Raw genomic sequence first — 12587 nt, forward strand, 5'->3', positions numbered from 1 at the left:
TTAGCATGTTCCAGAGATTTCTGTAAATCTTTAGCTGACACTCTAGGTAGGATATTTCTTAACCTCATTGAGCATTCTGCACTGTGCTCTTGCAGTCATTTTTGCAGGACGGCCACTCCTAGGGAGAGTAGCAACAGTGTTGAAGTTTCTACATTTATAGACAATGTCTTACCGTGGACTGATGAACGTCAAGGCTTTTAGAGATACTTTTGTAACCCTTTTCAGCTTTATGCAAGTCAACAATTCTTAATCTTAGGTCTTCTGAGATCTCTTTTGTTCGAGGCATGGTTCACATCAGGCAATGCCTCTTGTGAATAGCAATACTCAAATTTTGTACGTGTTTTTTATAGGGCAGGGCAGCTATAACCAACATCTCCAATCTCGTCTCATATGTTGGACTCCAGGTTAGCTGACTCCTGACTCCAATTAGCTTTTGGAGAAGTCATTAGCCTCGAGGTTCACATACTTCTTCCAACCTATGCTGTGAATGTTTAAATTATGTATTCAATATAGACAAGAAAAAAACTATAATTTGTGTGTTATTAGTTTAAGCACACTGTTTGTCTATTGTTGTGACTAAGATGAAGATCAGATCAAATTTTATGACTAATTTATGCAGAAATCCAGGTAATTTCAAAGAGTTCACATACTTTTTCTTGCCACTGTAAGTCAATCCACATTTGTGCACTCCAATACATGTTTTTAAGTTATGTACCCAGTAGGTCCCTCAGGTCCTCTGGCACTGGTCTTTTAACTACCCCAAAGCCTAGGACCAAGAGGCATGGAGAGGCAGCCATTAGTTACTATGCCCCAAGCCTCTGGAATAGCCGTCCAGAAAACCCGAAACTGTGGACATATTTAAAAGAGATATTAAAACACATCCTTTTTAGCTTTGCTTTTCTTTAGTTTTTTATCTTGTTTGTTATGTAGTAAATATTTCAGCTTTTATTTTAGTTTTTTTATTCGTTTTTTCCTGTAAAGCACATTTCGTTGCATTCCACTTCTGAAATGTGCTATATAAATAAAGCTTGATTTAATACCATTCCATTTACTCCATTCCAGACTTCATTATGAGCTGTCCTCCCCTCAGCAGCCTCCTGTGGTTGACATGTCAAGCTAGGAGATCATATGATTTCCTCCACGTGAATCCCCAGAAGCATCTTTGTGTCATTTCTGCTTTTGCATTTTTACTTTAGTGATATCAAAGGCCGGTGTGTTCACTTCTTCACAGCTCGTAGACTCCACCCCAAAACGAAACATGGTGGAAAGAATATGACTGAAACCCAAGCATGTGCCGCTGGGTCATTGTTGCACTAACATCATCGGATTAAATGATGTGCGCAACTGATATGCTTGCATGAAAGCCTGTCAAAACAGGGTTGGCTCAGGCCTCATGGAGATGGCCATTTTGGGAATATTCCTTCAAGGCGGAATTCAATTAGCTGGACTGTTTATCTAACCAGTCCCATTATGAAAATGTGGTACCAGACATTTGACCGGCAGCATTTTAATTTAGCAGACATTTTGAGAAATTTACCGGACCCATATGCATTGGGTACATAACCTGATTAGGGAGTCCACACACGCTGCTCAGAATGACAGAAATCACATTCAGATTATGGTAATTAATCAACATACAAGTCGAGGATGCAATGACTTGTGTCCTTACCGTGCACTTTGAAGATGTTATAATAACTATCCGCATTTGCTTTTCTCCGCCGACAAGGTGAGTAATGAACAGTAGTCTATGTATAGGCGGCACGTGAGTTTCAAGTTTGGGGAAGCAAAAAAAAATATGACAAATGCACCTTTACAATAAAGCATTCCATGCATCATCGCATTTGCAGACTTATGTAATGTGATGAGTAGATTGGATAGTCATAATTTAGGCTAATAATATAACTCAATCACTGTTCGCAAAAAAGACCGTTCAATGCATGGCTGAGCACACATAGCGTAGAGGCCTGGGTTATAGGCAATATCAGATACTTTTATTCTTTCTTTGCATGGGGAAAAACACACTTCATGCAATTTTACTACATTTTATATGACTGGAGACATTTAGCAGAATATTTTTTTAATACTACAAATTACAGGGTAGCCTACGCTGCTGACACTGACAAACAAACAGATCAATAAAAACAACATTGTCCATTTATCATTTTGGCAATTTAATTCAATTTACTTAGGGAAAGCTTAGTTTCCCCTACCTAGCCTTATGGACGCGCCACCTATGAGAATCTACTATCCCCCATAAAGTTTTATACTCTCTATTCTATTGGTCAGCTTGTCGAGAAAGAAATTGCCCAAACAGACTCTGGGACAGTTGTGGGACAATAGATCTCAAATTCATACAACCAGTTGGCCAAGGATACATTTAAAAAAAAGTTTAAAAGCTTAAAATGTTGATCAGCTATTATTTCTTCACATTATTAGCGCAACAATGGGCACAAGGCAGTAGGCTACGTGCGAATTTTGATACCGGACAATGAAAGACAGTTGAAAACCAATAGAAGATGGTTTCCATGGCATATGAAAGTCTTTTATACAATAATATCCTCCACGGATATGGTCGGATTTTGTATAAGCTACTATGAAGCAAGGTAAAACATGCCTCATAATATGTAGTAAAACATTCAGGTTTCAAATAATTAAGTAGCTACACTGAACAAAAATATAAAACACAACATGTAATGTTATGGTCCCATGTTTCATGAGCTGAAAAAAAAGATCCCAGAAATGTTCCAATGCACAAAAATATTGTGCACAAATTTGTTTACATCCCTGTTAGTGAAAATGTTTCCTTTGCCAAGATAATCCATCCACCTGACAGGTGTGGCATATCAACAAGCTGATTAAACATGATCATTACACAGATGCACCTGAGGACAGAAAAGGCCACTCTAAAATGTGCAGTTTTGTCACATAACACAATGCCACAGATGTTTCAAGTTTTAAAGGATGCGTGCAATTGGCTTGCTGACTGCAGGAATGTCCACCAGAGCTTGCCAGATAATTTAATGTTAATTTCTCTACCTTAAGCCGTCTTCAATGTCATTTTTGAGAATTTGACAGACCACGTATGGCGTCGTGTGGGCTCGAGCGGTTTGGTGATGTCATCATTGGGAACAAAGTGCTCCATAATGGCGGTGGGGTTATGGTAGGGGCAGGCAAAAGCTATGGACAACAAACACAATTGCATTTTATAGATGGCAATTTGAATGCACAGAGATACCGTGGTGAGATCCTAAGGCCCATTGTCGTGCCAAAAATCTTGTCACCATCCCCTCATGTTTCAGCATGATAATGCACAGCCCCATGTTGCAAGGATCTGTACACAATTCCTGGAAGTATCAGGACTGAGGATAAGACTCAGATGCAGACAGTTCGAATCACAGATGTTTATCAAACAGGGGGCAGGCAAACGACAGAGGAGGGGGCAGGCAAACGACAGAGGAGGAGGCAGAGGTCAGTAATCCAGGGCAGTGTCAGAAGGGTACAGAACAGCAGACAGGCTCAGGGCAGGCGAATGGTCAAAACCTGGAGGACTAGAAAACAGCAACTATAGCAACTCGAAAACGGGAAAACACACTGGTAGGACTTGATGGGACAAGACGAACTGGCAACAGACAAACAGAAAACGCAGGTATAAATACACAGGAGATAATGGGGACAAATGGGAGACACCTGGTGGGGGTGGAGATGAGCACAAGACGGGTGAAACAGATCAGGGTGTGACAGGAAGCTGAACATTTCCCAGTTCTTCCATGGCCTGCATACTCACTAGACATGTTGCCCATGTTTGGGATGCTCTGGATCGACGTGTACAACAGTGTGTTCCAGTCCTCGACAATATCCAGCAACTTCACACAGCCATTGAAGAGGAGTGGGACAACATTCCACAGGACACAATCAACAGCCTTATCAACTCTATGCGAAGGAGATGTGTCATGCTGCGTGAGGCAAATGGTGGTCACACTATTTACTGACTGGTTTTCTGATCCACGCCCGTACCTTTTTTTTTTAAGGTATCTGTGACCAACAGATGCATATCTGTATTCCCAGTCATGTAAAATCCATAGATTAGGGCCTAATTAATTAATTTCAATTGACTGATTTCCTTATATGAACTGTAACTCAGTAAAATCTTTTGAAATTGTTGGGTTTATATTTTTGGTCATATGTTTTCAAAATGGATGCTGCCTCCAGCTCATTGCAAAGTGGTGTGTGAGGCGCTGAGGAAGTCTGCCTTACGTTGCCTATGCATTTGAATGGCGAATGGGAAACGCGCTTCAATTACCAGTTGAGAAATAAAAATAGTAGCTTATTTTAATCGTGGCCCAAAAACTATTTTTAACACACGATTGCATTTACAGTAGAATTGTTGCGTAATGATTGGGCTTCTAAAAAGTGCTGTCATCCGCTCAAAGGCTCTGTACTGTGCGCTTGTGATAAATAAGTTACATAACGAATATATACACCCGCCAATTTAATTCCACAAAATTATGCAACCCATAGACCGATAAGCATGACAGGTCAAATGTATTTCCATCAACTGGTATTTCCATTAATGAATAGGCTAAAAAGCATTATTTTGCAATCAGATTTTTTTTTCTTCTCCCGGACATCTGATTTATTTATTTTTTTGCCAAAAACTGATTATTACTGGCTAATGGAAACCCTGAAGTGTGTGTGTGTGTGTGGTTTTGTTGCGTGGGGAAGGAAGCTAGTGATTTCTTGGTACTGAAAGATGTTTACAGTGAAGGCAGAAATAGCCTATACACTGGTTTGGTGTCACTAAGTGGTAACTGACTATACAGATATCATTCAAGGAAATGTACTGTTTTTTTTTTTCAATTGAAATTGGTTTGAGAGCATTAGCACAGCGTCAGGGCTTCCCCTAATAGTGTCCCGAACTGTTTCTATTTTAGTCTCGCTCTCTCTCTCATATTTAATCTCTCAAACTCCAATGTACTGTACCTTTCATCTTCAATAAAGGTCTGTATTCAGGAGCCTTGCAGTCCTAATGGCGCTCTTATGTGCAAACTGGCAAGACTATATTTTAAGATTATATTGCTAAATAAGTACATGGATTCTACCAACCACCAACCTAAATGTTCTTACCACTGCACAAGTACTGAGGCAGCAATGATAGGTTCTCATAGCAGGTTTCCGCCATATGCTGCTGTCTGAACAACAAATCTCCATCACTTCCTCGTGGGGCTTTACACACAGCTGGGAGAGCACACATATTATTTCCTGTGGAAAATGAAAAGAAAATGAAAACCGAGGGTTTTCCCTTTATTACTTTATGAATCAATGTTAGACTTCATATTGCCTTGTGTTGGATTGTATATAGGGAATGCTTCGTCCTTTGTTGAATGGCAGGACGATTTCTCTCTCCTAAGTATTTTGCATATGAAATGATATCAATATAACATATTGTGGGTGGTAAGATTGTGTGCCTGTGTATGTTGTGATATGTATGACTCGGACATGTAACTTCATGAAATAGGCTTTCAATTGTAAACATTTGAGTTGTATGCTCTCGTAGTATGCTGCGACCTGTATGCTCTCGTTGGCTGGCCCTCGCTTCATATTCGTCGCCAAACCCACTGGCTCCAGGTCATCTATAAGTCTTTGCTAGGTAAAGCCCCACCCGTAGCACACGCTCCAGCAGGTATATTTCACTGGTCCTCCCCAAAGCTAACATCTCCTTTGGCCGTCTTTCCTTCCAGTTCTCTGCTGCCAATGACTGGAACGAATGACAAAAATCACTAAAGCTGGAGACTTATATCTCCCTCACTAACTTTAATCATCAGCTGTCAGAGCAGCTTACCGATCACTGCACCTGTACACAGCCAAATCTGTAAATAGCCCGCCCAACTACCTCATCCCCATATTGTTATTTATTCTTGCTCTTTTGCACTCCAGTATCTCTACTTGCACACCATCATCTGCACATCTATCACTCCAGTGTTAATGCTAAATTGCAATTATTTCGCCACTATGGCCTTTTTATTGCCATTCCTCCCTAATCTTACTACATTTGCACACAGTGTATATAGATTTTTCAATTGTGTTATTGACTGTACGTTTGTTTATCCCATGTGTAATAACTCTGTGTTGTTGTTTTTGTCGCACTGCTTTGCTTTTTCTTGGCCAGGTCGCAGTTGTAAATGAGAACTTGTTCTCAACTGGCCTACCTGGTTAAATAAAGGTGATATAAAAAAAATACATTAAAAAGCGTCATTTTCCCCCCGCCATAATAAAGTATGAATCATGAGGGTGGTGCTCTCTCCATTGAACAAGAGAATGAAAAGAGAATACAGTACAGTATGTTTGGTCATTTATTAATGATGATATGCTGCCCTGATGTCTGCATTTTCAGGGGAAAACAAAAGTATGCCGTGTGTCTGTGGCCCAGGAAGTTTTTTCTAATGAATATTTAATTCATCCTATGAATGTGCTAGCTGTGTTTAATGTCATAGACATGGGTCGTTCCATGTCATTTCAGTAAGCCATGACACCGGCCATCTCAGATTGTTACATTATTTTGTTGAAATATTTTTTATCTCTGAGAAATTAAGCTAATTGATTGCACCCAAATAGGCAATTTTTAATTGATATGATTCATATAATATTCAATAATTATAGTACCTTACATCCTATTTGGACCAAACTTTTTTTCTAACAATGAAAACGACATGAGGAATCCAAGGAAGTGGCCTAAAGCCATCCACGGACCTCCACACCCCATGCCAATCCCACGCCAATAACGGGTATAAAGTATTAGTTCTCTATGTTTGACGAGTAGTATGGAGCTGCAGCTAGGAGTATTGTTTCTTCATCTTATGTTATGTGTTCTCAGTGAATTTTTGTTTTTGTCTGTTCAGAGAAATTAGTTATTGAAGTTACACAATGAATATATAAACCTGGCAATTTAATTCCACAGAATTATGCAACCCATAGACCAGTAAGCATGACCGGTCAAATGTATTTCCATCATCTGGTATTTCCATCAATGAATAGCCTATCCTACATCTTGATATTACCAGGCTCTGACCACTAGATGGTGCTGTTCCTGCTATTAGGGGATTATTTTATAAAGAACCCACCCCATTGTTAAAGGGATAGTTCACCCAAATTACAAAATTACATATTGGTTTTCTTACCCTGTAAGCAGTCTGTGACAAGCTACGACAGTAACCCCGGCTTTGTTTACCTGGCCACTGTTTCAAATGCTAACTCTTTAGCATTAGTGGCACAAATCCAATAAAATATAAGCATTTTCACACTTCATATCCAAATCCTCTAGAAGTAACATAATTGAGATACACAATACATTTTTAGATACTTTAGGATGATTTGGACATGAAAATGTGAAAATGCTAATATAGGTACCATTGACTTGCAATGGATTTGTGACACATTTGAAACAGTTAAACATTGTCTGAGTGGTGCATGTCTGGCCTCCATACTTTACTGTACTACTGTATAGTGAGATACACCTGTACAGTAGAACTGTACAACAGGTAGCAGTTAAACTGTCTCTGGGGAGTGCCTGTCTGCCCTCCATGCTCCCCGCTCCTCTCTGTTGCCTCTCTGCAGTGTCATTTCTCTGCAATGCTGATGCAGCTGCTGCTGGCTGGGGGGCTGACAAAGGAGACGATTGCTCATCCTGGCATCAACCCGGCCTCCTGGCTGGAGCACCAGGCCTAGGCCCTCATTATGCCCCATTTAAATTCCCCCTCATTGCCAGAGGATAAAGCAATATTGACAGAAGTATAGAGCTTTACCTCGAGGAAGCTCAGTTAACGTCAAAGGGGCCTTAAGCCATTGTTAATGTTAATTTCTTTCTCTTTAATTACTGTCCTGGGAGAGCAGCAACAGAGCTGGATGTAATATGGGTTTATTTTTATTTTTTTAAAACAGTTCCTCTGCAAGTCATTTTGAAGGAATTTCATTATCTCATAATTATGTTGCATATTCAGTGGTGACAATTACAAACCTGGCCCTTTATTGCAAATTTCCCCAACGCTAGGTTAATGTGAGGTCTCATTGGGGTATAGGCTACAGTGAGTCGTCATCCACAATGTCATTAAACTCTAGCCTTTCATTCATTGTAATCCATTGTCTCCACTATATCTGTATAAACACTCTACATTCCAGGGTACTTCTTTATTTTTTACTATTTTCTACATTGTAGAATAATAGTGAAGACATCAAAACTATGAAACAACACATATAGAATCATGTAGTAACCAAAAAAGTGTTAAACAAATCAAAATATATTTTATATTTGAGGTTCTTCAAAGTAGCCACCCTTTGCCTTGATGACAGCTTTGCACACTCTTGGCATTCTCTCAACCAGCTTCATGAGGTAGTCACCTGGAATGCATTTCAATTAACAGGTGTGCCTTCTTAAAAGTTAATTTGTGGAATTTATTTCCTTCTTAATGGGTTTGAGCCAATCAGTTGTGTTGTGACAAGGTAGGGTTGTTATACAGAAGATGGTCTTTTACCAAATAGGACTAAGTCCATAATATGGCAAGAACAGCTCAAATAAGCAAAGAGAAACGACAGTCCATTGTTACTTTAAGACATGAAGGTCAGTCAATCGGGAAATTTCAAGAACTTTGAAGGTTTCTTCAAGTGCAGTCGCAAAAAAACATTAAGCGCTATAATGAAACTGGCTCTCATGAGGACCGCCACAGGAAAGGAAAACCCAGAGTTACCTCTGCTAAAGAAGTTCATTAGAGTTACCAGCCTCAGAAATCAGCAATTAACTGCATCTCAGATTGTGGCCCAAGTAAATGCTTCACAGAATTCAAGTAACAGACACATCTCAACATCAACTGCTACTACAGCATTCTGCAGCGATACGCCATCCCATCTGGTTTGGGCTTAGTGGGACTGTCATTTGCTTTTCAACAGAACAATGACCCCAAACACATCTCCAGGTTGTGTAAGGGCTATTTGACCAAGACGGAGAGTGATGGAGTGCTGCATTAGATGACCTGGCCTCCACAATCACCCGACCTCAACCCAATCGAGATGGTTTGGGATGAGTTGGACCGCAGAGTGAAGGAAGAGCAGCCAACAAGTGCTCAGCATGTGGGAACTCCTTCAGGACTGTTGGAAAAGCATTCCAGGTGAAGCTGGTTGAGAGAATGCCAAGAGTGTGCAACGCTGTCATCAAGGCAAAGGTTGGCTGCTTTGAAGAATCTTAAACAAATCAAAAATCTATTTCATATTTAACACTTTTTTTGGTTACTGCATGATTCCATTTGTGTTATTTCACAGTTTTGATGACTTCACTATTATTCTACAATGTAGAAAATAATAAAAAATAAAGAAAAACCCTTAAATGAGTAGGTGTGTCCAAACTTTTGACTGGTACTGTATAGTGCACTACTTTTGACCAGGTGCCATAGGGCTCTGATCACAAGTAGTGCACTATATAAGGAATAGACGCAGCCAGAGAGCCTCCATTTGAAAGCTGTCTGCTCACATCCATTCCTGACCTGTCAATCAAAGTCCACATCTGTCAAAGGACATACTGTAGATACAGCTTCCATTGAAATGGCAAAGTGACTAGTCCCTTGCCTTTAGAGGTAAGCCATGGAATGAACTTGGTGTGCATTATACGAGAGTATAGATGTAGGAGTCTGAGATTGGGGCTGGGCTGTGGCTACTCTCTCTCAGGCTGTATATGACGTGCCCCGGCTTAGTACCTACCCAGCAGGCTGTGAATGGAGAGCTCCTCCCCCTCTGCAGAGCCACTGTATCAGCCGTAGCGTTTGTCCTCTGCTCTCCACTCAGTAAAGAGCAACAGTAAGAATGACTGAGCTCGTTGTGCCCGGCCAGTCATGTGATCTGTGTGTGGCTGAATGCTCTCCCCCGCAGGCCTCAGCCTCAGCCCCATTATGTTCGATAGAGAGAGAGAGCACGCATGTGGACGACAAATCCCGTTCCACTTCCACACACAGGGCACTGCCAGTGTATTTTTGGGACTCCCAATGTTTCATCCACATATACGCCCAAAATATGATAGCTCAGCAAACCCTCAATAATGGTGTCTGGCAGAGCAGAATGCTACTGAATGAGGTTACTTGCTTTTTTTGTCCCTTTATCTCCAAATGAGACATTTTAAATGTTTGAAGGGTTTTGACAAATTGATATCCTTTTACATTTGCATGCCATTTTATCCGTTATGTTGAATACCAGGCTTTGAATAGCTATCTCAGCCATCCGTCTGTGATATCTACAGTACAATGGTATGGCTCCAATATGTGACGTCATGACCATCCCAGAACAACAGTATGGGTCAATGGGTCAAGGAAAGTCTGAAGGAGGAGTGAGAATGTCAAACATGATTATTGCCTGTCTCTACTAGCCCGTTCTCTGTTCTCTGCCAGCAAGGTCTGTCTGTCTGACCAAGCCACCATCAGACAGAGGTAATTAACTACTGAAGCTGCCTCATACGACGGGGAACTCTCTCATATTTTCTACCCACCAATTTCCTCTGGCCTCACTATCTAAATCAGTATCTATTCCTTTTAGCCTGATTTGATTTTTTTTTTTTTATTGAAATATCCTGTTCCTAAAGTGTTTGTATCACAGTATGGGGTGTACGATTTGAAATCCGTTTGTGCGTGCGCACGTGCGCACGTGTGAGTGCGTGCGCGTGCATGCCAGTTAATACAGTCAATACAGGCAGAATATTTAGACTATATACAAACTGGAGAATTACACACAACCAAACCATGGAGACGAAATAATATCTCACCCGTTACAACAAAGTCACAAACCGTTAACAGATTCAGATAGAAGCAGATGCATCATAACAGTGCTCTGCTTAGAAGTCAAGTTTGTGTTTTTATAAGTTATCATTGCTGTTGTAGATGAAGTGCGTTTAGTCAATTGACCATGTAGCTAACGCCTGTCCCTATGGGCATAATGACGCCACTGTTGAAACATTAGTGTTTCAAACTGCTGGCAGGGCGTGGTGCATTTTGTTGCTCGCTGTTTCAAGTGGAGATTGATTGATGTGCAAGTACATTGGCTGCTCTCCTTTATGTGTGAATGTATTTGGGGGTAGTAGATGCTCGGTTAATACTGGGCAAAAAAAAAGTGATGGTTCTTCAGATCTTGCCATCTCAGTTTTAATGAATTTATGTCTGCTTTTTCGGTGCTTTGATCAGTTACTGCTGTGATTTCTACTGGAAGGCTGAAGTGGCCTCTGTCTGTTATGAAGCCAATATAAGGTTTCCTAGATACTCAAGTTGGCATAAGTTACTCAATAAATGGGTTGTTAATTGCTTAAATCACGCCTTGCCTCACGCATATCATCTGTGGTAATTCCAAGTATCAAAGCTTGGTAACACCTGTTTGAGGCTCTTGATTGAAGGATACTTGATGAAAGCCACTCTCGTTCAGGCAGTACTCTTTCAGCTCAGAACATTTGAATGAATTAAGCCCCCCCCCCTCCCAAATCCACGTACCTGCTACAGGAAATGCCGGAGAGAAAAGAGGCCATCATACAGACAGGGTTTTTGATTAAGCTACCTCCTAGAGTGTGTTCTGCACTTGAACCTGTTGTTTACCAATGGGCAGATCTTGAGGTCACTGTCCAACAGAGCGCAGCTTGTCACTACCATTAGCTCTTAGGGCCGGGGCTGGGGCCGGGGCAGAAATAAACATTTTTGGAGTGAAGGATACAGTAAAGGACATTGGCTGGCGCACACCGTTGATTGTCATGTGTCATTGAATGCGATAGATGAATAATTGAATGTATTTCTCTCCCCCGCAGGGCCTCTGGGTTTTTTGTTTGTTTTGCGCTGCACAAAGCAATGTGGAGTAAATAAATATCCTGAAACGCTGAAACCAGAGGTACGTACACGCACGCTGTCACAGCAATTACTGCTCTCAAACCAGCCAGGCTCTCTCTCTCTCACACACACACACACACCAGCTGGCAACCGCTGTTCTGGAGTTTGTGCTATAAGGCTGTCCACAGCTACACTGTCTGTCTTTGTCAACCTCTACATGTAGGTCGTTATACACAGCACTCATAGCAAATGTGTCTTCTAGCTTGGCAGCGGGGCTGTGGTTTTCCTAGTGTACCTCAAATCCCATGTGACCAGGTCAGGAAGGAGATATTCAGTAGTATCCCCATGTATTTCAGTCTCACATTGTCTAGGACCTGTAGGGTAAAAAAAAAAGGCATAAGGATGTTTTGGCTTGACTTTATGTGACCTGACTCCAATGGGATTCCAGCGGGCTGTGCTCTCTCTCGCTTTGTCTCTCTCTTTCTCTCTCCCTGACTGTCTGTCTGTCCTCTTACTCTGTCCATCTGTCTGTCTCTCGCTCTCTCTGTCGGTCTGTCGCTTGCTCTCGCTCGCTCTCTCGCTCTACTTTAATCCTCTCTGTGCTGCAAGCTAAAGCTCTCTGCGGGTTGGCCCAGAACTTTACTCTACCAGCAGGTTAATCTGGTGTCACAGAGTGCACATACATGTGTTCTCACTGTCTTTATACATACAACCGTTCTGAGCAGTTATCCAGCTTTCTCACTGTCTTTATAC

General features: G+C 41.2%; 1 protein-coding gene across 3 annotated transcripts in view; it reads left to right on the plus strand.

Moving 5' to 3' along the window:
* Positions 1 to 12587, plus strand: part of fynb (FYN proto-oncogene, Src family tyrosine kinase b) — a 64870-nt gene that overhangs the window by 5121 nt on the left and 47162 nt on the right. For 2 of the 3 annotated variants that reach the window (XM_014204743.2, NM_001165358.1), the window contains 1 exon segment: positions 11816 to 11895. The exons of the other annotated variant lie outside the window; for it this stretch is intronic. The gene's annotated coding sequence lies outside the window, so the exon portion shown is untranslated. 3 annotated transcript variants of the gene reach the window in all.

The sequence above is a fragment of the Salmo salar genome, chromosome ssa06, assembly GCF_905237065.1.
Source record: "Salmo salar chromosome ssa06, Ssal_v3.1, whole genome shotgun sequence".
Classification (NCBI taxonomy): Eukaryota; Metazoa; Chordata; class Actinopteri; order Salmoniformes; family Salmonidae; genus Salmo; species Salmo salar.